The sequence below is a fragment of the Protopterus annectens genome, chromosome 4.part1, assembly GCF_019279795.1.
Source record: "Protopterus annectens isolate FY-2018-M chromosome 4.part1, PAN1.0, whole genome shotgun sequence".
Lineage (NCBI taxonomy): Eukaryota > Metazoa > Chordata > Ceratodontiformes > Protopteridae > Protopterus > Protopterus annectens.
Window position 1 is genome coordinate 206205543 of NC_056734.1, and position 25007 is coordinate 206230549.

Sequence of the window (25007 nt, forward strand, 5' to 3'; positions counted from 1 at the left end):
ATGAAGGGAATCAATCTACATTTTATATATATATATATATATATATATATATAGATATATATGTAAATATATATAAATATATATATATATATATATATATGTGTGTGTGTGTGTGTGTGTGTGTGCGTATGCACACACATATATGCACATATACATACATTATATCTCAACATCATCATCTTCTTTCGCCTGTTCCCGTTAGGGGTCGCCACAGCAGATCATCTGTTTCCATTTCTTCCTGTCCTCTGCATCTTGCTCTGTCACACCAACCACCAGCATGTCCTCTCTCAACATATCCATAAACCTTATCTTAGGCCTTCCTCTTTTCCTGTTACCTGGTAGCGTCATCCTTAGCATCTTTTTCCCAATATACTCAGCATCCCTCCTCAGCACATGTCTAAACCAACGTAATCTTGCCTCTTTGGCTTTGTCTCCAAACCTTCCAACCTGGGCTGACCCTCTAATATACTTATTCCTAATCCTGAGCACCCTCATCACACCCAGTGCAAATCTTAACATCTTTAACTCTGGCACATCCAGCTCTAACTCCTGCCTTTTTGTCAATGCCACTGTCTCCAACCTATATAACATAAGGGTCTATATTATAACATCGAATCTTACAAAGATCGAATGTTATAATATTAAACCCATAATGTTGAATGCTGAAAACAGCAAAGGTGCAGGACACCAAATTCTTTCCCAGGGAAAGAATTTGGTGGGTCATTGCTGTGGTTTTGCTGTTTTCAGCGCTCGATATGTTGGAGCGTTACGGGTCAGGTTCAGGTAAGTCTGCGATTATGTGTAGGTTAGGGGGCAGGTTAGGTGAGTTAGGGTTAGGGAACGGGTCAGGTAAGTGTGCGGTCGTGTGGACGTTAGTGTTAGGGTGCAGGTCAGGTAAGTGTGCGATTGTGTGTAGCTTAGGCTTAGGGGGCGGGTTAGGTGAGTTAGGGTTATGGCGCGGGACAGGTAAGTGTGCGGTTGTGTGTAGGTTAGGGTTAGGGGGCGAGTTAGGTGAGTTAGGTTTAGTGTGCGGGTGAGGTGAGTGTGTGATAGTGATGGACCTTAGGGTTAGGGTTGGGTTAAGATAAGTGGATAGCTAGTAGTGTATGTAAAGTTTAGTTTAGGTTTAGGTGTAGGATTTTAAGTGTATGTGTGGGGATTGCTGTTTTTTGTGTGTGTTTGTGTTGTGTGTATGTTTCTCGGAATAGCGATTTTTTCCCCTGGAAAAAAATCGCTATTCTGACTGTTTGATGTTTGCGGATTTCAGTGTTTAGGGTTCGAAATTATAACATTTGATCTTTGTAGATTTTGATGTTATAATATAGACCCATAACATAGCTGGTCTCACTACCCTCTTGTAAACCTTCCCTTTCACTCTTACTGGTACTCGTCTGTCACAAATCACTCCTGACACTCTTCTCCACCCACTCCATCCTGCCTGTACTCTCTTCTTCACCTCTCTTCCACACTCACTATTACTCTGAACTGCTGATCCCAAGTATTTAAACTCATCCACCTTCGCCACCTCTACTCCTTGCATCCTCCCCATTCCTCTATCCTCCCTCTCATTCATATGCATACATTCTGTCTTAGTCCTGCTGACCTTCATTCCTCTTCTCTCTAGGGCATATCTCCATCTCTCCAGGGTCTTCTCCACCTGTTCCCTACTCTCACTACAGATCACAATGTCATCTGCAAACATCATAGTCCACCGGGATTCCTGTCTGATCTCGCCTGTCAACCTGTCCATCACCATTATACACACACACACACACACACACACACACACACACACACACACACACACACACACACACACATATATGTGTGTATATGCACACACATATATGCACATATACATACATTTTATATATATATATATATATATATATATATATATACACACACACACACACACACACATATATATGTGTGTATATATATATATATATATATATATATATATATATATATATATATATATATATGTGTGTGTGTGTGTGTGTGTGTGTGTGTGTGTGTGTGTGTGTGTATATGCACACATATATGCACACACCCACACACGTATATATATATATAGATATATATATATATATATATATATATATGTGTGTGTGTATATATATATATATTTATATATATATATATATATATATCTATATATATATATATATATATATATATATCTATATATATATATATATATATATATATATATATATATTTTTTTAAATCTGACAAGGCCTATACAAGTAAACAAATGAAAAGGGATGTTAGATTTCAAGAGACTGTTTATAAATTGGGCAGAAGTAAATGGAAGTGTAATAAATCTATCTTGAAATTCACTCATAATTTGGGATATAGTACAGAATCTAGTGGATCAGAAATGTCTTCGAATGCATTGAGTACCAATACTGAAAATGATATGGGGTACATAACAGATGTTGATTCACCTAAATGTAAGAAAACCAAGTCCAGAACTAGCCCTTTAGACGGGGCGGTAAAAAGCACCATAAGCAAAGGAGAGATACAGGTGGAGAGAATTTTTAGGAACCTGATGACCGAATAGAACAAGAAGATGGACTTATGGTTAATTTAACTGACTATAATTTAACAAATGATGAAAGAGCTGTTCTTAATAAAGGGTTAAACTATGTACCTTCACATTTTTTGTCCCGGTATGATGTTTGTATGGATATAAAGCATTTCTGTAGAATGTTAAATTTGAAGTACTTTTTTCATAACAGAAGTGAAATGTCATATGTGGTACCTTATTTTAAGGTTAAAAAAAGTTATTTTGTACCACCTTATCATTCTAGAGTCAAACTCTTTGAAGATAGTGTGTTACATGAATTGCACATTAATCAGAATTACATTTTCAAACATCATGGTGACAATTTAACTTTTAAAGAGAGGTCGGCTTTAAAACATTTGAGGGAAAGCAGGGACATTGTGATATTTCAGGCTGACAAGGGTGGGGCTGTAGTACTTTGGAAAACTTCTGAATATATTAGTGAAGTTAACAAGCAGCTTAATGATGGCAGATTTTATTATAAAGTGCCTTTGGATCCGACAGCTGACTTTAAACGTAAAATAGCTGAAATGTTAGTGGAATATAATAAATACGGTTATATTACAGAAACATTAGTAAGAGAACTAATGGTAGAATGTCCTAGACCACAAGCATTCTATATTTTACCAAAGATACACAAAAATGTGTTTCCCCCACCCGGGAGAACGATAGTGTCAGGAACTGGGTTTTTAACTGAATCTATCTCTATGTACTTAGAATTTCAGTTTAAGCCCTTATTGTAGTTGGTTAGTTCAAGGTTAAAAGATACTAATGAGTTTCTGGAACTTGTTAATGATTTATAAATAACAATTAGTTATGTACTCACCATAACGTCAGATGTATGTGGTCCATCTCACCTACATTCTTAACTGACGGGTTCGGAGCCGATTCTCGGCTCCGATTCGGCTGCTATTTACTAGCTCGAAGTCTCTGATTGGCTGGGCTAGCCCTAGTATCCCAAGATGCACCACACCCAAACCCCCAGATCTTGTTTGCCAATAATATAACAGAATGACATACACAACCTCCTAGAAATAACATAAGGAGGAAGAGAGAAAAAATAACATTCTCAGAAGGGTCTAAGAACATAATCTCCTCCAAGTCCAACAGGTCGGGGGACGGTGGGCGGGTACGTAAGAATGTAGGCGAGATGGACTACATACAGCTGACGTTATGGTGAGTACATAACTAATTGATGTAATGTGGTCCTATCTCGCCACATTCTTAACTGACGGGACAGCGTTCCTATCACCTACATTCTGGGAGGCTCACTGACAATACTCCTGAGCACTGTGGAACCAAAGGAAGCCCAGTCTCTAGACACCAAATCAAGCTTGTAATGAGAAACAAAGGTGTGCAGAGAGGACCAGGTGGCCGCAGCACAGATGTCATCCAAGGAGAGCCTAGCATGATAAGCTACTGATGCAGCCATGGCCCTGGTAGAATGAGCCTTAACTGGGAAAAGTAAACCTTTGCCTGCTGATGCATAAATAAAGGAGATACAGTCCTTAACCCATTTAGCAATAGTACCTTTAGTCACAGGGCTACCATTCTTGTTCTCTGAGAAGGACACAAACAATTGATCCGATTTCCTGTGGGGTTGTATCCTGTGCAAATAAAACCTTAGTTGTCTATGAACATCCAACTGGTGGAATTTGAATTCCGCTTCATTTGAAAAGTTTGGAAAGAAAACTGGTAACTCAATGGATTGGTGAAGACAAAAGGTAGAAGATACCTTAGGAAGGAAGGAGGGGTTGAGTCTCAAGGAAACCCTATCCTTATGAAAGACCAAATACGGGGGCTTTATGGAAAGGACCTGACGCTCTGATACCCTCTTGACTGAAGTAATGGTGACCAGAAAGGCTGTCTTCCAAGACAAATATTTTAATCCACAAGTGTCAGCCGGTTCAAAGGGGGTAGAAGTTAAGGTTTGAAGCACCAAACTTAAATCCCATGGTGAAACTGGTTGTGACAATGGTGGACGGAATAACCAGGCTCCTTTCAGGAAGGCTTTACAAAGTTTATGGCCCATAAGGGAAGGCTCATGTGAGACGTGAAAGTTAGAAATGGCCGCCAGCTGTACCTTAATAGTGGAGGTAGCGGAACCCTGTTTGAAGAGCATAGCCAAAAAATCTAATACCGCTGACAAGGGGGCTGTGAAGGGATCTAGATTGTGTGCTTCAGCCCAGATAGAAAATCTTTTCCATTTGCTAGAGTATAGTTTTCTGGTAGACGACTTGTGGGAGGACGACAGAATATGCAACACCTCAGGTGAAAAGGAATGTAGTCTAACTAAGGATGGAAGTGGAGCAGCCACGCTGTCAACCTGAGGGTCCGTAGGGATGGATGGAACTGACCCGACTGATGAGTCAATAGGTCTGGTACTGGTTCCAGAGTCCAAGGGCCATCCACTGTATACTTCTGAAGAAAGGGGAACCAAACTTGACGAGGCCAGTATGGTGCGATAAGAATCATCTTGCTTCCCAAGGAAGCTGCCTTCTGAATCACTCTTGATAATAGAGGGAACGGAGGGAAGGCATAGAGAAGACCTGGGGGCCAATCATGGGCTAGTGCATCCCTGGGTGACTCCCCCAGGGGGGGGGGATCAGAGTGAAGTACCTGCTGCACTTGGCATTGAGGGGGCTGGCAAACAGATTGCAGCAAGGTTGACCCCACCTGGAGAAGATCTGAGTTGCAATTCGGTTGTTCAAGGACCACTCGTGAGGCATCAGAATAGCTCTGCTTAGCCTGTCTGCTATCACATTGGACTTCCCCGGAATGTGCGTTGCCACTAGAAAGCATTGGGAAGACACCGCCCAGTTCCACACTCTCATGGCCTCTCTGCAAAGGGGATAGGACCTGGTTCCACCCTGCTTTTTTAGGTACCAGACTACTGACATGCTGTTGGAAAGAATAGCAATCATCCCCTTGGGAAGAGAGCTCTGAAGTGCTTGCAACGCTAGAAGCACTGCTCTCATTTCCAGGACATTGATGTGCAAGTGTACCTCATGATCTTGCCATGTGCCTTGGACCTTTCTGCCCAGATAATGGCCACCCCAACCTATCTGGGAAGCGTCCATGGTCACCGTGGCGGTAGAAGACAGGGGGGTCAGTGGTCTCCCTATGTCTAGATTAGATGACTGAAGCCACCAACGTAGGTCTTGTCGGCATTGCTCCGTGATGAAAATGGGATAAGACAGAGGAAACTTCTGAAAGGACCACTGGACCAAGACCAGCCACTGGAGGATCCGCATATGTAGCCTGGCTAGCGGTACTAGCATGATGGTAGCCGCCATGGACCCTAGTAGTTGAACAGCAAGTCTGACTTGGACTTTCTTGAGGGGTAGTAAAGCTAACATCTGAGCCTGTAGCACTTTGATTCTTTTTGTTGGAAGAAAGGCTCTCATTTGGACGGAGTCTAGCTCTGCACCGATAAATGCAACACACTGTGATGGCCACAACACAGATTTTTCCTAGTTGAAGGTAATCCCTAGGTATTGGCACAATGTGATGGTAGCCATCGTGGCTCGAATGAGTAGATGCCTGGAGAGGGCGGTGAGAAGCCAGTCATGCAGATAAGGAAAAACCTGGAATCCTTGACGTCTCAAGTGGGCTGTCATCCCTGCTAAACATTTGGTAAACACCCTGGGGGCTGTGGTGAGACCAAAAGGCAGAGCACGAAACTGGTAGAGACTGGCTCCCAGCCAGAAGCATAGGTGACTCCTGGATGCCTTGTTTATCTTGATGTGGTAATAAGCATCCTTGAGATATATGGAGCACATCCATACTCCTTTTTCCAATAAAGGGAACATGGACTGAAGAGTGACCATTCGGAACTTGGACTTCAGTACAAATCAGTTTAAATGGCTGAGGTCCAGAATGGGCCTCAGGTCCCCTGTCCTTTTTGGCACCAAAAATAATCTTGAGTAAGTTCCTGATCCAATCTGGTCTGAGGGGACTGGTTGGATGACTCCTTTTTCCAGCAGCTTTGAAACCTGTAGCACTGCTTGATCTTTTTGACTGGGTGGAACGTCTGGGATTTTTCTGGATAGGGGAGGGGGTGTAAGAAAGGGAATGGTGTAACCTCCAGTAATTATTCAGAGCACCCATTGATCCTGAGTGATACTTTCCCAGGCTAGAGGGTGCCTTGAAAAATGGCCCCCGACTGGCTCCGGAGTAGCACAGTCAGGCAGTCCCTCAGATACATTGGTAGGAGGATCCATGAAATGATTCACGGTCTCCTGAGTTGCAGGGGCCTCCTCCGCCTCTAGGGCGGCACCTTCCAGAGTAATTCCCCCCTCCTCTGCCCCTGGACGGGGGGGTGGTCACCATGCTTGACGGGGAAAGACTTCTGAAACTTCCTGAACCACATCTTGCCTCCCCTCTGTGCCTTGGGATAAGGCCTAGAGGGAGGCAAGAAACGGGCCCCTACAGCAGACAAAGTCTTACCCTCCTGCTCACATCTGGTGAGAGTGTCTTTCACTTTGGGTCCAAAGAGGGAGGACCCATCAAAGGGTGCGTCAGTGAAGGAAGACTTGAAGGCTTCCATGAAGTGACACAGGCACATCCAGGCTTGCCTCCTGAGGGCTACACCTGAGCTAGCTGCCCTACCCACTCCTTCGGCTGCATAGAATATGAGCCTCATGGACGAATTGACAATAGAGGAAAGGGTAGACAACTGGGTGTTGACAGTCTGATTCTCCGCCTCAGGCAAGTTACCTGACAGGGTATCTCCCAATTCCTTAAGGAGATCTCTTTGGAGCCTAGTAAAGTGGCAAAGATAGTTCAACGACCACAAAGTAAAGGTCGCTAAAGACAGGGTATGCTTCCCATACCGATCCATACTCCTGGACTCCTTGTTAGGAGAATGAACGGAAGCAGAAGCTTTGGCAACTTCTTGCTGAGTGGCAGATGCCACCACCATGGCATCTACAGGAACTCCTTCAGTTAGGAACTCTTTCTCCGGGGGTGCAGACAGAAACTTGTTTGGGTGGCTGGGCACCGGTTCCACGGAGTCAGGGTGTTCCCAAACCCTTCTACAGATAAGGTCTAACAATTCGTCGAAGGGCGAAGACACCCAGGAGGCAGAAGGTCGGGCTCCGAAGGCTTTGAGGAGGACCGACTCATCCTCAGATGGGGATTTGGAAGGCCAGTCGCCTCTCTGACTTAAAATCTCCAGAATATCGGAGAATGAAACATCATCGGAGGACGACTTGGGGGACCCCTCTGTGTCATCAAAGTCGGTATCAGAAGTGATGGACTCATTCGGGGAGTAAACGTGCTTCCTCTTGCATGACTTCTTTCTGGAAGGCTCCTCAGGTGACGAATCTGAAGGACCCTCGGAAAGCTGAGGGCCACGTATGGAAGTATCCTCGGGCCTTCGAGCCCCGCTGGCATCAGAGGCTCCAGCCCCAGTGTCAAAGGAAGCAGTAGCTGATTCGAGTGAAGTCACTGAAGACCTGGCCAGTGCACTCCTCATGGCCTCGAATGTGGGTCCACCGGAATCTGAGGACCGACCCATCTCCGAAACCACAATCGGAGTCAGGGTTCCCTTAGCCGAGGCACCAAGAGGGAGACTTGGAGCCGAGGGATGAAGCCCCGATGTATCCCCCTCAGGTCCGACCAAGGAAACCCGGGTGCCACAACCAGAAGATGGAGTCGAAAAGGTTGGAGCCGAGGTCAGAGCCGAAAGGCCTAACAGGGGTATTGGCGCCGACCCCAGGACCTCACTCGATGCAGAACACCTCGGCTCTGATGACACAGAAGTGCCCGGAGGAGGAATAATTGGAACCGACAAGAGGGAAGGCTCTGGAGCCGACTGGGCTGGAGCAGAAAATAACCTGGCTAACACCGGCACCTGAAGGAGCCTCTGTACCACTCTATCCACATCCAAATCCGATAACCTGGAAGACTTGGAGGACACAGAAGGTGGTCAAGATATCTTACCCAGAGAATCCAGGTTTAGACTAGCAGAAGGACTCCGAATCGGCTCCAAGAGAATCGGAGCCGAAGCTGGCTCCAGTGTCACAGAAACCTCCTGCGGCGCCGATAACAATGGAGCCGAGGAAGCCGAGTCAGACACAGGAATTCCTTCCCTAGGCTCCAAAGCCAATGGAGCCGAGGAAGGTGGAGCTGTCTTCAATATCTTCTCCGATGGCTCCGAGGAACTAGACAGAGCCGGAGATCTCTTTTTTTGGTTTAGATTTAGATTTCCCACTAGGGGAGGCAGACTACAAAGCTTCTTCAAAGGCAGGTTTGACAAGGCCCCTGAGAATCAATTTATTTTTCCTCTCTTGCAAGACTCTAGAACTAAAGGAGTGACTAACACTACAAGATTCTTGCAAATGAATGGCGCCCAAACAATACACACAGATGGCATGGTCATCTGTTAAAGACATCTTATAAGAACATTTGGCGCACTTTTTAAAACCAGAAGGCTTATGCTCCTTCTGATCTTTGCCTGACATGGTAATTCACAATAAACCACACACAAGATAAGGAAGGCAGGAGGAAGGGACTCTAACTTAAAAGTCCCAACAGAGTTAACAGACACAGGAGAGGGCTAAGGCCCTCTAACTTAAATGGGTTTAGCCCGTCAAACACAAGGATGCCACAAAAAAACTTAAACTAAACTAGTTGAAGAAAGGGGCTCAAACTTAAACGCCCCTACAGATGTAACAGACACCGGAGAGGCTATGGCCCTCTAAACTAAACGGGCCTAGCCCGCCAAACACAAGGAATCCACAAAAACTAAAAAAATTAACTGAACTAGTCACAAAACACAGGATACACTCAACGTAGCTGTAAGAACAGCTTTTGACAGAAAGTTTAGAAAATAAGCTAAAAACACAGTTTAAATAAGGTACTTAGCCACAGCCAAGCTTGCGACCACGTCTGTACACTACGAGCAGCAAACGAGATCTGGGGGTTTGGGCATGGTGCATCTTGGGATACTAGGGCTAGCCCAGCCAATCAGAGACTTTGAGCTAGTAAATAGCGGCTGAGTCAGAGCAGATTCTCGGCTCTGAACCCGTCAATTAAGAATGTGGTGAGATAGGACCACATTACATCATATGATTCATGTACATTGCATATATTTGCACCTTAGATGTGCAATCTTTATATACTAGTATTCCACATCACGGAGATATTGAGGCCAATAAATATTGGCTATCAGAGTATGGGCACTATACAAAAGAACATGAGGAATTTTTATTAAACTTAATGAAGCTGGTACTGAATAATAATCTATTTTATTTTGGTAAGGACTGCTACCTGCAAGTAAAGGGTACAGCGATGGGCACTACGTTCGCTCTGGTGTATGCTGACTTGTTCATGGGATATTTAGAATGCAGTTTAATTTACAATATTGATAACCATTAAAGGGTAAACTAGTGATGTGAAGACGCTACCTGGATGACTGCTGGGCAGTTAGGTCAGGTTCCTTAGTAGACTGGAAGTTATTTGTAGAATATCTTAACTTCAATGTGTTTGACATTAATTTTGTGGATAAAATAGAAATGATATCTATTGATTTTTTAGATGTACATATTGAGAAAGATGTTGATAGCACTGTTTACATGGGGTTATATAGGAAGCCATTCACTAAAAATTCTATCCTAAAAGCAGATAGTTGTCACCCAAGACATACTATTAAAAATATACCTAAGTCCCAGTTTAAAAGATTATGCTGTATTTGTAATAGAGAGGATAATTATCAGACTGAGGTTGAAAATATGGACAAAAGATTTATTGAATGGGGATATAATAGTCAATACATTAAAAAAGAAGAAGAGACAGCACTTACATTAAAAAGGGAACTAAGATTTAAAGACGCCCAAAGTATAGAACAGGCAGCTGAACCATCAAAACCTAGACTGATTACTATGCATGGAACCAATATATTTAAGATACGTAATATAGTTAACAAATATTGGCACATACCAAAAACAGATGAGTTTTTTGATGAATGTTTAGATAAGCAATACCTTTATCGATATAGGCGGGGCAGAAATATTGGGGAATCCTTGTCATGGTTTAAAAAGATGAATATCTGTAATAAGCATGAGGTGAACTTAGCTAGAGGTAGTAACCCTTGTGGTAATTGCACATATTGTAAGGTTATTTTGAAATCCAAGTCATTTACATCTACTAATACTTCAAAGGTATTTGAGATTAGGAAACGAATCACATGCCACAGTGAATGGATAATCTATATGGCTATATGCCAATGTGGTGCCTTTTATGTAGGGCAGATGTCACAATCATTCAAAAGCAGGGTAGCAGTACATTTAGGTGACATATAGTGTAAATGTACTAGGAGTGCTCTCTTTAAACATTAAAGTGAACATACATCTGCTAATTTTGTATTTGTGGGTATAGATTCTTTGTGGAGCACTAATCTGTCTGAAGCTGATAAACATACTTTTTTGGATAAGATGGAAAGACTATCATCATAAATTTGCGAGCACTGTACAAACCTGGTTTGAACGGATACTTATAAGAATGTATATGCATAATAATGGTGCTTTAAAAGTGTGACTCCTAATTTTCTTAGAGAACTTTAGGAGGTTTTTGTAATATATAAAAAAGGGGGATTTATTTAATATGTATTATTTAATATATATTAAAATGCAAGATGATATTGTCCTATGTCTTTAAGAAATGGCTATATAAATGTATGTATTACAAGGAACTGTATTATTCCACTGAAGACGTCAGGGGGCGAAACCGGTTTGGAGTTTCTTGTTTGCTGTGACTGTTTGTCGACCAAGGGCACTTGCTTGAATAAATACTGCTGAAAGTTATACCTGGACTTATATTTTTACTTCATTATTTGTTGTATTTGTGAATTTTAGTGGTGCTGGCTTTTTGCTTTGGCGTCTTACGTATTGGTTTAGCCCGGGCACACTCTGAAGCCTACGTGCACCAGAAGGTTGTTGGTGTACACACACACACATATAGATATATATATCTATACTGGAAGATGGTTAGAAGATGGAAGACAGTTTTTTCAGGGATGGCATGCACCTATTCAACATCACCATCATCATCATCAATCCCTTTTTTCCCATTTTCTACATGAGTTTTGGGGTATCACATCAGCTGCCACCATCTCTCATGATTTACTGTCACTTTTATACCTTCTTTGGCAGTCATGCCTAACTATAACAAGTCTACTCTTACACAATCCACCAATCCATCCATCTCTATGCTGGATTCCCTTATTTCCTCTTGCCTTTTTCCTATCTGCCCCAGTATGCCTAAACCACCGAAATCTATTCTCTTTGGCCTCCTCTGCAATTTCCACTCTTTGGTTTTCTGTTCTGATGTCTTCAACACTTTGTCTGTCCCACAGTGTACATCCTACCACCAATCTCAGGCACTTCATCTCCATCACCTTTAGTTTCTTCAACTGCTCTGCCTTCAGTGACCAGGTATCTGTACAGTAGCACTGGTCGCACCACTGACTGGTATACCTTACTGTTCAGCTTCTTTGGCATTCTTCTGTCATTCTGTCATACACCACTGCTGATACTCTATGCCAATTGCCCATAGCCTCTCTAATTACAGCATTGCCTGCATCATTCAGACTTTCCTTCCTCTCAACTACCATGTCTGGGTATTTGAAGCTGTTAACATATTCCACAGTTCTCCTAATATCTCCATTTTTAGCTACTTCTAATTTACCCATTACATGCAGCAATTACAGCTGTCTTATCTGTAGTCAGTTTCATTCTATGTGCCTTCAGTTTTGCATTCCATTCCCCTATCATTTTCTAAAGTTTTTATTCAGAGTGTGCCTGTAGTGCCACTTTGTCTTCATGCGGCATCTTTGTTGATCTGTCCCCTCTGACTTGTTTATTAATGTAGTCCATCATCAATATGAACAGCAGTGGACACAGAGCTGAGCCATGATGCACACAGGTCTATATTATAACATCGAAGTCTAAAAACATTGAATGTTATAATATCAACCACATTCAATCGAAACACCAGAAAACCGAACAGTCATAGCAAATTTTTTCCGAAGGAAAAAATTTGCTGTTCCGACAAACATACACACAACTCAAGCACACCAAAATAAATAATCCACACACATACACTTCACAAAATTCTACACTAAACCAGGCATACACCACTAGCTACCCACTTACCTTAACCCAACCCTAACCCTAAGTTCCCTAACTATCGCACACTCACCTTACCCGCTCCCTAACCCTAACTCACCTACCCCACCCTAACTCTCACGTCCAGACAATCGCACATTTACCTGACCCGCACCCTAACCCTAACTCACCTAACCCATGCGCAGTCACACACTCACCTTCATTCGCACACTTACCCTAACCTGGTCCGTAACCTTCGCTCCACAGTTGAGGAAATAGTGAAGCTGCAGAAACGGCCCACTGAATACTTTTGCTAGGAAAGTATTCAGTGTTCTACAGCTTTGCTATTTCAAGCGTTTGCTCTACTGGGTTCGATATTATAACATTCAAAGTTTTTGAACTTCGATGTTACAATATAGACCTGATGCACACTAACTCCCACTTGGAACCACTCTCTGTGCCCGAACATTGTTAGTTGTTATGTCATTGGGTCCTTGTCCATAGCCTATAATAATTGTAGCAATGATTTAAGGACTTGAACCACTGTAGGTCTGTCCAAATAGCTTTATTGGCACTTTTTTCCAAGTTTAGGAATACCCAGTTGGTTTCTTTCCTGATCACTATCTTCTTCTCAACTCTATATCACTACTAATGTCATTTTGGTTGGGCTATACCATGATCTGTACTGCTCAACTCCCATTTCGCTTTCTACTTTTCTGCATATTCATTTATCGATTACTCTGTCTAGAACTTTCCTGCTGTGTGACAGGAGTTTGATACCTCTACACTTGGAGCAATTTTAGAAATCTCCCAAGATACAAACATCTTATAGGAAAGCTTAACACAGACAAATGAATGGAACTACAGCATAAAACTCAATGACATGAAATGCATAACAGTACCTTTTGGGAAGGTGGTCATCCAGGAAAAATACCTCATAGATAAAATCCTCCGAAAAGTAGACACAGTAGTCAGGGACTTAGCTTTAGAACAACATGTGTTTAGGGTGGTACAAAAATCATTCTGTCACTCAATTTATAATTTAGGTCATTGCATCTAGGTCCAGGGAAGTTTTAGTGCCACTGTACTCAGTCTTTATCGGACCCATCAGTGAGTACATTTCCCCCTTCAGTATGTACCTAACCAGTCAAATGCAACTATAAAGTCCACAGAGGTTCCTTCCAAAAAGAATACAGGACATAAACACAGTGTCCTATGCAGATAACCTGAAAGTCCTATTTATTTACTCTGTTTCTTACAGACTGCTGAGAGAAGGTGATTTATGCCTGCCATATAAGGTATCTTTGGATCCCGCTCTGATGGACCTATTTCTTATCCACAAAATGTTTAGTTCCACATCTACTAGTGATAAGGATTTAAGCTTAAATAGGACACATAGGAGGAGCAGGCATGTAGTTCAGAGAATCCCCATTCTCTGGAATAGGCTTCTCATCTATGTGAAACATAGCCCTTCCCTAACCATATTCATGCAGAACCTGGAACAGTGGATGGGAAATTAATCCCTGGTATGATACCTATGTCGCTAATGGAATAGACTAGCCATCAAATCATGTCCTAACCAAGAGAATCCCCTGAAAATGACCTCTAAGGCACAATAACTAGAGGATACATTTGACCTGCATGGCTAGACTTATAAAGGCCACAGGGGTCATTAACCTAAAATACCCCTATGAACCTATACAGCCTACATTGTGTTCTTGTACATTGTCACTAAAACGCTTATTCTCCAGTTTTATGTGATATGCATTTTTCCCTCTTCTGTTGAATACCCTTAAGAGCCATTTCTCAGCCAACTAGCATCGTGATCGTATCTGCTGAGATTTCAGCTGAGCCTGCTGCTTTCTCTTACTTTTTTTCCTTAGTGTTGTTCATATTTCTTCTATGCTGGCTCCTCTTCTTCTTTCATTGTAGGCTGCATCTGTCGCAGCACAGCCTCTATACTGCTTTCAAGTCCTTGTCCACCCCATAGTTCCTTATTTAGGCAATGACCATATTCTAAAGTTTCAAGTGTAACAAAACACAACCTGGGTAACATAAAGGTATTGCTAAGTGTCTTAACAAAAAAATAAAAAATAACACTCCACTCCCTACACTCACTCCTTTCACTGGAATACATAGATATATGCATCATCAGAGATCTGGTTCAAGATCAATGACAATATTTCATCGGTGTAGAGGTTCAATGCCTACTACTCCATCAGGCCCAAGGCAGCGATGTCTCCATATTCATAAAGAAGACAAAAAAGAAACATTTCACCACCAAAATTATTAGACAACATAATCACAGAGAACTTCTGTACGCTTAACTGATTATTAACAAAACACTGTATCATTTCATAGTTAACTATAGTATTGCCTCTACCCCCCCCCCCCCCCGCAGCCAATAACTCATACTTAATCAGTATGCAGTCCCTAGGCATTTATCCAAACTCCAACTGCTCCTCCACTAACAGGTTGTCTTCTCAAGCAGGTATGCCTAGAAACTTCTGGACTTCATCAATAGCAGCTCTTTTGACCAGTTTGTCCAGACCCCAATTAGTGATGATAAAAGCATAGACTTAATCCTTAAAGATATGGGGCAGCTTTGCCCTCCATGAGCTGTAAGTTACTCACTGGTCAAATTGCACCACAGATCAGGCTCATTCACTTTAAGAGTAAAGCCAGAAGCACCTTATGATTCCTTGTAGTCAGAGATTATGCCAAGGCTAATCAACTAAACCTGAATGATGACCAGTTTAAATTCAAAAGCCCATTTCATCGTGATGTCCCAACTGCTTATGCAGAATCATTTACCACCAAATTCTCTGCATATGCAAATAGCTGCATATACATATCCATCTCACACTGAAGTAAATAGAATGCCAAATTTAAAAATAAACCCCTGTGGTAGAACCCTATTATAAACAGGCTCTATCATAAAAGGGGAATCTCATGACATGTAAAAATAAAACTTAATGCTCAAGAATGCAAGTAACACTCTTGCTAAAATTAGCAAGAAACTTTTGACTCTGGCCCACTCAACCAAACTCATATGTGAGGTAAAGTAGCCACCCAGATGAAGAACAACTACAAAACCTTCTTTAACTATGTTAGAAATTGCAGAACGAATGCCCAGCAATGTGCAATGCAAACAGTAAAGGATATCACACACTCAGACCCAGAATGCAGAGCCAATCTACTAGCAGATACATTTACTTTAAACTTCCCTCACCCCGCTATATTCCCAGATTACATACTTGCAACTACACCCCACGCAAATCTCCCAAAATAAGTCCTCAAGGCACTATTTAAGGCCAAGAGTACCACTTCTATGGGGTCAGACTACTAATCCTCCCTTTCTTTGAGGCACTCTTGCAAACTAGATATGTTTGAAGTTCAAGCCCTCTTGCTTAAAGCTGCAACATTTGATTGCAGAAAGTAGGACAAATGCTCAACCCTGTCTTTTTTGGCACTACTGGTATTGATGCTGCCTGTTTTCTTGAAAGCAGGCATCTCATCAGTGTTTGTGCAGACATGTGACTTTGACACTACTACTTACTACTGATATTCAAATTGTTTTGTTAAGCTCTTCCAAATTGCTGCTTTCATATTCAAACCATTGCCCCTTCAAACACTTATTACCAAAAATTCAATGCAAATGTTACAGCCATCAGTGGTGTGTTTGATGTCAAGAAGACTGAAGGGACCAACATTAACAGATGTATCCACTTCAAATCTATTGGCATAAAGATGGGACATACATACACAGCCACCTATTGCTATCCTAGGACCTGCTGGAGAAGAGAACCTCCTCCCCACCAGGACCTTTAGCAGTCCTCTAATTGTTGTCACCCATTCTAAGTTCACCAAAATGGGGGAGGGTAAAGAGTGCAAAAGGACCACTCTGATAGTACATTTAGAGGCCAGGAATGAAGACACGTTTACTAGATTCTGTAAAGACAGTGAGGATAACAATTAAATATTTTTGAAAGAACATTATTCTGGAATCACAGAGACCTTTAACACAGAAATGTAAAACCATGAAGCATACATACATAAAAATATCTCAACCATGGACAATAATGTCCTTCTAGCATTGCCAATATACTAAGACAGTCATTCTCATAATAGATGTCCACATTGTTTCTAAGAATATCCAAACTGCAGTTTGCTTTAATATAATTTGGCAATCCAGCTGATGCATCAGATGCTCTATTAGAGAACCAGTTGGTACGTCTCATTCCTGTATTGTTTTCTGCATAGATTGTTTAATGGCTCTCTACTACTCTTTGATAATCCCAAACATTCACACAGGTAGATGCCTCTAAATACTTGACATACCCAAATAAAGTTTCCTCTTAAATAGCTATACAAGACACTGCACACATTCAGATATTTTAGTTTTTCATAACTTACATTTTTACATCCCTGCATACCCTTGCTATATTGTAGATGTACTCTTTCCAATTTACTCATGTTTGTTTCCTTATAAGGTTTCTATATTGTTATTCCACAGTCTAGTTTGAGCCTAATGGAACTCACAAACAACAATTCATTTATGATTTCCTAAACATAACATACAGTCTATAGTTTTATAAATATCAGTAACCAATTGTTTGATATGGTTAGGAAATTCAAAGCTGTATCTACCCATATATCCAGGTCTTTAAATGAATTGACAGTTTCTATCACTGAGTGCTATAATAAACAGTCACCCTTCAGTATATGTCTTGCAAATCTCATATGCTTATTTTTTTATGTTTTTTTTCAGCATATTATTCTCCATTGTCCAAATGGTCAACTTAGTCAAGTTTATTTTTAGACATGCCCCATCTGTAACAGATGTAATTAATTTACCAATTTTCAAGTCATCTGCATACAGACAGCATAAAATCTACAATGAAAACGATAGATCTGAATGGTACAATTTAAACAAATATGGCCTAAGACAGAGCCCTATTGGACACCCTAACTATAGCCTAGGATTTCACCTGTCCAGTTGTTTATGATAACATTTCTTACTTGTTAATCATGCAGCTATCCATCTTATCTAGGTGTTCTAATTTAAAGATCAGTGTTCTGTGCATGAAACTATAAGTTCATATGTAAGTACTAGGCTAGCTACCCTTGCTGGCTAATTTAAACCTAGTGAATTTCCCTTATTGTGTTCAAAATAACTTCCCATTTGTTTTAGACTGGCCTTACCCATCCATTATGGTCGATAATGATATACTACCCCTAATGAGAATAACTAGGATCATACCCCAGATAATTTGAGAGGACCCATGCATGAGATAAAACTTTTAGGAACCGCTTTTGTCCATTAGTAGCACAGGGAGCAGCCTGGGGAAAACTTTCGTCTTTCCATCCATAGATTTACTTTGTGCTTGAATATGGACAGGGTTCAACTTTGTTTTATGTGAATGTAGAGTCTGTACCACTGTAGCAGTATCCTCTACGAGATATACCTGTCCCTGAAAACTGTTCTGTTGATGTTGCAGAAGAGATGTAGACCCCTAGACTGAGTAATTCTTATGCCATTTGACTTGCTGATGTGCAGTAAATCCATCAATAATGTGTCAGAGGATGCTTTGTACACCAGACACAGGTCATGCCTTAGCAGTTTGTAGGATACCAAGTATAGTGACAGGGCTATGAAGTAGTCAAAAGATCAAAGGATGAAGTTGAATCTATCTAAATAACATCACAGTGCAATGTTTAATTTATGACATCATGTTATTACAAAATTATTATGCAGCATCATATTACAGGCAGTTATAAAACTATTTTCAGAATATGCATGTTGATATATGGTTTCAGGTCTCAACCAGTTCTGACAATGTTGTGTCTTTCAGCTTTTCCCGGTTAGGGGTCACCACAGCAGAACTCCTGTCTGCTAATGATTGGCAGTAGATTTTTTACGAGTCGAGTTAACAGCCCTGATGCACAACCTTCAACGAATGTACGCCCATTCACGCATGTCTTCACAAAGAAGATGCTCTAGCTGAGAATCGAACAGGACAACATCTTATTGTGAGGCGACAACGCTACCGCAGCACCACCATTATCTAAAACAATATTCTCCATTATTTTTCCATAAATATAAAGGACATTTATTGGTGTACATAACTCTGGGTTTGTCCTATTCTCCAACTGTTAAAGTTGGGATTAACAAGAGCCTGCATCCAGTCTTAAGGACTCTCCCTGTACTTAAATGATCTAGTGACCACCAGATATAATGGTACTGTAAGTTCATGCAGAAGTGCTCTTAGGCCATTATTACTAATGCCAACTTTCCTTTGGTTTTGTTTGGTTCTAGCATGTGTAATTCATTTTCAATATAATCTAATTTAATTTTGAATATCTGAAGTTACCAGGCTGTTACTAGATAACTCCAAGAAACTCAAACTAGTACACAACAGCTAAACTCTAAACCAAGATAAAGTCAGGTGCCACAGAAAAGAAACTCAGTACATCCTTGCAGTTCAAAAATTGAGCTGGTTTAATAGTAGTTTAAAAAGCATGAACACATTTAAAATCACAGCGTTTTTGTATTGTTCAGTCAGACTTCATCAGATACATGAAGCTTCAGTTAAAAACACACACACGTATATATATATATATATATATCTATATATATATATTTTAAAATATTCCAATTAAAACTACAACCAATAAAAAAATCCCAATTTTCCTAATTAATTATAACTAAGGTGTAACTTGCAAAGTGTTTTGTGTATTAAAGCACTGAAAGTACATAAAATAAATTTCACATTATAAAAGCACAAAAAACATTTAAAAATTACAGTATAAAATGATGACAGTACATAAAAATAACATAGTATTTCACAGAGTAACATATTTAAGATGTTTGATTCTGTTAAAATTCAGTAGTTAATGAAATGCATATTAAAACATTAAAATGCGTTTACTCTCTCTAGTGGTTCTTTTGTAAAATTACATATTTAATGCATAAAATGCCTTGTGCATTAAAACATTAAAAGTACATAAAAATAAATTACACATTATAAAAACACAAAGAACATTTGAAAGGTGACAGTATAAAATTGTGACAGTACAGTAAAATGGCATAGTATTTCACAGCTTAGCATACTTAACTAAATAAAATTTTTAAATTCTGTTGAAATTCACTAGTTAATGGAATACATGTTAAAACATTAAAATGTGTTTACTCCCTCTAGTGATTCTTTTATAAAATTCCATTTAATGTGAATGAAGCACAATTTCTTCTTTCAAAGCTTAGCAGCTCTCAGCTTTAGTAAGGGTGGCTATGGAGATATAATCATTGAGCCCTGGTGGGCTGGCTTCCAAAAATCACTTGCCACCATAGCTCTCTATATTCAGTCTTTTCCTCCCATAGCCCCCCTCTAATTTCCTTCTTTATCTGTTCAAGTACAAAGAAATAATAATATGCTCTGTGACATTTAATGTGTTGGAAAAAGCATTAGACTCTTTTTTACTTTGAATATCGTAATAATGCTCATAGATCCTTCTCCTCAATTTTCTCTCCGTCTTACCAATGTAGAAGGATTCACATTCCCCACACAACGCTAGATAAATCAGTCCAATAGATTCACAATAATAAAGCTGTGCACTTTCCATCCATTTATTCCTACTTGATAAGAATATTATTCTCTCCTTGTTAGATATGTAAGTGCACTGAGTACATCTTCCACATTTGTATGTTCCCTTCCCTTTCTTATCACCACTTCCACTTTTATAAGCATTTTCTAGTAAACACTTTATATTTTGGGAGTTCCTATAGACCACTTTAAGGGGTTGGTTGCTACATTCCCCCAAGTCAGTAAAGCTAAGAAACTTCTCCCATTCACTTTCAATCACCTTTCTCATACATCCTGCACAGGCATTAAATTCTAAAACTAGTGCCTTAGCAAAATTCCCTTCCTCTGTAGCTGTATGTCCTGGCAGAATCTCCTCTGTTGTACCTAGAATAGGTTTAAATGTTGACTTTCTACCCACTGCAACCTCTTTTTTCACTTCTACAATAAGGCTATCAGGATATCCTCTACCCCTAAAGAGGAGTTCAAGTAGGTTGCTTTCTTCTTCATAATCTACTTCTTCCGATACCATTATGCTTGCTCGGACATACTGTCCTTTAATAATATTTTTCTTGTAATGGGCAGGGTGTGCACTATTAAAATGGAGAAAGGAATTGGAAAATGTTTTCTTTCTATAAATCTTTGAAAAAAAACTTGGTCTCTTTCTTAAAAATTTCTATATCTAAAAACTGAAAATTTTCATTGCTGATATTATATGTAAACTTTAAAAAAGATGTTGTATTATTTAAATAACATAAAAACTCATCTAAAAGTTCTACATTCCCCTTCCATAAAATACCTGTGTCGTCAAGAAATCTCCCATTGAGGCTCCATTGGCTTGCATATTTGGACCCTAAAACAAATTTCCCCTGCCACCTAGCTAGAATCAAGTTTGCATAGGTTGGAGCGCAGGCTGCCCCAATTGCCACTCCTTGTATTTCCTGGTAGAACTCACAATTAAAATATATAAAATCGTATCTTAGTACCAAATCAATTAAATTCAAGCACACTTTCTGCTCATTTCTGGTGAGTTCTCCATCTTCAAAAATTATTTCTTCCAACATTTTCATCCCTTCATTGTGTGGAATGTTGGAAAACAAATCAATGACATCTATTGTAACACATTTTATTCCATCATTCCAAAATTCATGTTTTACTCCCTTAGGAAGTCCCATGAATACCTCAAAATCTGCTTTCTCTTCAACCACAGTTTTTTAAGGTTAGCATCAACAAATTTTGCCAAAGGCAAAGTCTTAGAACCATTTGCTGATACTATGGGTCTGAGCAGGGGGTCCATCTCATCCTTATAGACTTTGGGGATTCCGAATATTGATGGCATTTTAAGTTTTGTTACTTTCAAATAATTGTAGTTTTTTTTTGGTCAATCAGACCTTCCCACATCATGTCATTTAAAGCCACATCTATCTTCCTGTAGGCAATGTTAATCTCATTTAGCGACACACTAGAATATTTGCTAGTGTCATTTAAAATTACATTCATCTTCCCTTCATAAGTAATTAAATCCATTATTACTATTCCCCCACCTTTGTAGGGTTTCATAACCCTTACTTCCTTATTCCCCTTCAGTTCAGCTAACACCTTCCTTTCTTCTGCACTTATATTTGCCTTATATTTACCCTTTTATATTAATTTCTAAATCTATTTTCTACCACTTTTTCAAACTTTTTTAACTGAGGGTGGGTGGGGGATTGTATATGCTCTTCTTAGTACATGTAGGGGTTGTATTATTCTATTGTGGCCACATTACACTCAAATTCATTTTTCTAATAAACATTTTAAGGTCCATGAGAACTTTTGCCAAGCCCCCTTTCTTCTGGGGAATGAATTTTAGACCTTTTGATAAAAGACTAAAATGTTCATTTGTTAAAACAATGTTGCTAAAATTATAAATAGTAAAACCATTCCTAGTGAATTTGTATTCATTGCCAGCTTCTCCTATAAAGTCACTTAAGTCGTGGGTCTGGGGGGTAGGGGTTTCATCAATTTTTAATGCCTCATTCTCCCCCTGTATAATGTCACTTGTTAAGTCATGGGCCGGGAGGGGGGGGGTAGGGGTATCATCAATTATTAATACCTCATCCCCCCTCCAATGAAACTTTTGCTGCTGATAATTTGTGTTACTTTTATTTTTAACCTTTCTGATCTTTTCAATGTGGGATATTCTGAAACGTCATCCAGATCACCCACATTGTTACTAATATGTGCCCCTTCTTGATTATCACCCCTCCATTGCTCATTTTCATAACTAAAACTGTCACCCTCCTTTCTTTTGTTCACCCTAGGTAGTGGGTAGTTTGTAGGATTTTTATATTCATTAATATCCCTTTCAAGTTTCTTCAACTTTCTCTGAATAAGTTCATTACATTTTTCATCAATGCCTACCCTAACATTGTAATAATTGTCATTTTCAGAAGCTATGGTAAATATTAAATCATTTTTAATACATTCATCAATTTCCTCTATCTCTTTTTGCAATTTTTTTTCCCTTTAATTGTCCCTAATCATAGCTTTAAGCACATCAAAACCAAATTTGTCAAAATTTCAATACGTTCTTTATGTAATAAACTACCTCTTTCAACATTATTAGGAAATGTCCATACTCCTAAGCCCTTAGGCACAACACCTTGAGTAATGCATTGCCTTAAGTATGCATTTTCAATATCTAGCATTCTATACTTCAACATTAAACTAGACATTCTATTCAAGTTAACATTTTATGAATCAGTCATTGGTAATACAGTTCTTGTTTTGTCAGAGAATTTAGAAAGAAATGAAACTTGGAACCAGTCTTTTAAGTCTATTTTACTTGCCATGTTTTGTGCAGTCTCTGAGGCATCTCTAATGCCTTGCCCTGGTGGAATGGTTGTTTTTTTCTGCTTCATTTCTCAAAGTTAAAACCCCTGTTGCTTTTAAAAAGCTTGGTGTATGAAAAAAGTCCTCAAGTTGATATTTCTATTATTAGTATTTCCATTTGAAAATCAGCCTTGTTTCGGCTGTTACTAGGACAATTGATCACTTACTGATTACTTACATTGTGGAACCAAACTGTTCTGTATAAGATTTTGGAAATATATTCATAATCAGTCATGTTTGAGAAAACATTTTAGACCCTAGATACAGTTTAGCAATTTGTATGTCTTTACTTCTACCACATCTTGCCATTATGGCTATCCTGAACTCTTTCGAAAATAGTTGTGAAATAGAATGCATCTGTTCCACACCAGAGGTCAGTTCCTCATTGGTCAGATCCAACCACAAGCTAATCACTATAGACATCCACATCCCACCCCCACCCCCCATTAGGGAGACCACCGTAAAAAAATTCTCCAAAGCCACCGTCACGCTTAAGACAGAAGTGGCAAACTTCACGACACCCATGCTGACGGACAATAGAGGTACTACTGCTGAATCCTATACAAATGCACTTTATAAAAACTTACACGAGTGCATGGATCGTGCAATCCCTAACAAAACCAAGATGCTATCCTCCAAAAAAAGGAAGCCAATCTGGTGGTCTCCTGCCATAAACAAATGCTACAACAGAAGAAAGAAACTGTTGCAAAAAGAGTAAAATCCCATGATTGGAGGAACTCCCTGGTCAGCCTCAGTAAGAAGTTGAAATCCCTCCTAAAAGCCTCCAAAGCTAGTTATGAAAACAAAATCACCACTGATTCTAAAGACAACCACAAATAATTCTATAGCTATGTCAAGAATCTCAATGGCAACACTCAGATCTGCTCTGAGTTACAGCACAATGGCACTAAATATACAGAATCAACTGATTTTGCCGACTTCCTGGCAGATAGATTCAGAGCTAACTTTAACCCCCCTCACCCCCTAAAGGGCCCATCTCTGTACTGGAAGAATGCAAAGTTCCTGTAATCACGACTGCACAGGTAAGAAACACACTCTCCAAAGCCAAGAACACAGCATCCATGGGACCTGGCAACATTCCAGGCTACATTCTACATGAACTACAGAATGAACTGGCACTCCACCTAAGTACCATGTTCAGTCATAGCCCCACCTTAGGCTTTGTGCTCACTGAATGGTGCACAGCAATGGTTATCCCACTTCACAAAGGGGGAGCCACCATGGACCCTGTCAACTACCGCCCCATCAGCCTGACGAGCCTGGTCTGCAAGGCTATGGAATGTATCATCATGGAACTTATAAGCAATGACATTGGTAATCTCCAAAATCTCCAAAGGGGCACTGTATTCTATAATGGGTCTAATGAGTGACAAGTAGAGGGGAACAATGACCTCTTTCTTCCTGGATGAGAAACCTTTTGTGATGAGGTGTGCCATGTAGAAGGATTTCCTGACTACTGTGGTGATGTGATTATCAATGGAGAGACTAATGTCCACCTGTGTCCCAAGTTCTCATCACACTTTTGGTGTTAAGTAGACTACCGCCTATGTGGTTGTTCATGGGTACAGAGTTTTACCAAAAAGGATGACAATGCACTTTTTGGCATTGAGCTTGAGGCCATGGCTTTGACACCAGCCATTTGTCTCAGTGAGGCCCTTTTGTAGGATGTCCACATTGTTAGGAGTTTTGATCATGGCTCCTAGTTTGCAGTCATTTGTGAACTTTGTTAGCCAAAGACCTTCTGTGTTAGCCTGTACTTCAGAGAAGTAGATACCAAACAGGAGAGGACCCAGGACTGAACCCTTGTCACTGGTCTGAAGTCCAATTTGGAGTCTGCTACTTTCACAGTGT

The 25007-nt window shown here is 40.1% G+C and overlaps 1 protein-coding gene across 3 annotated transcripts in view; it reads right to left on the minus strand.

The window, feature by feature from the left end:
* Positions 1-25007, minus strand: part of GPC5 (glypican 5) — a 4047478-nt gene that overhangs the window by 2218803 nt on the left and 1803668 nt on the right. The gene's annotated exons all lie outside the window — the stretch shown is intronic.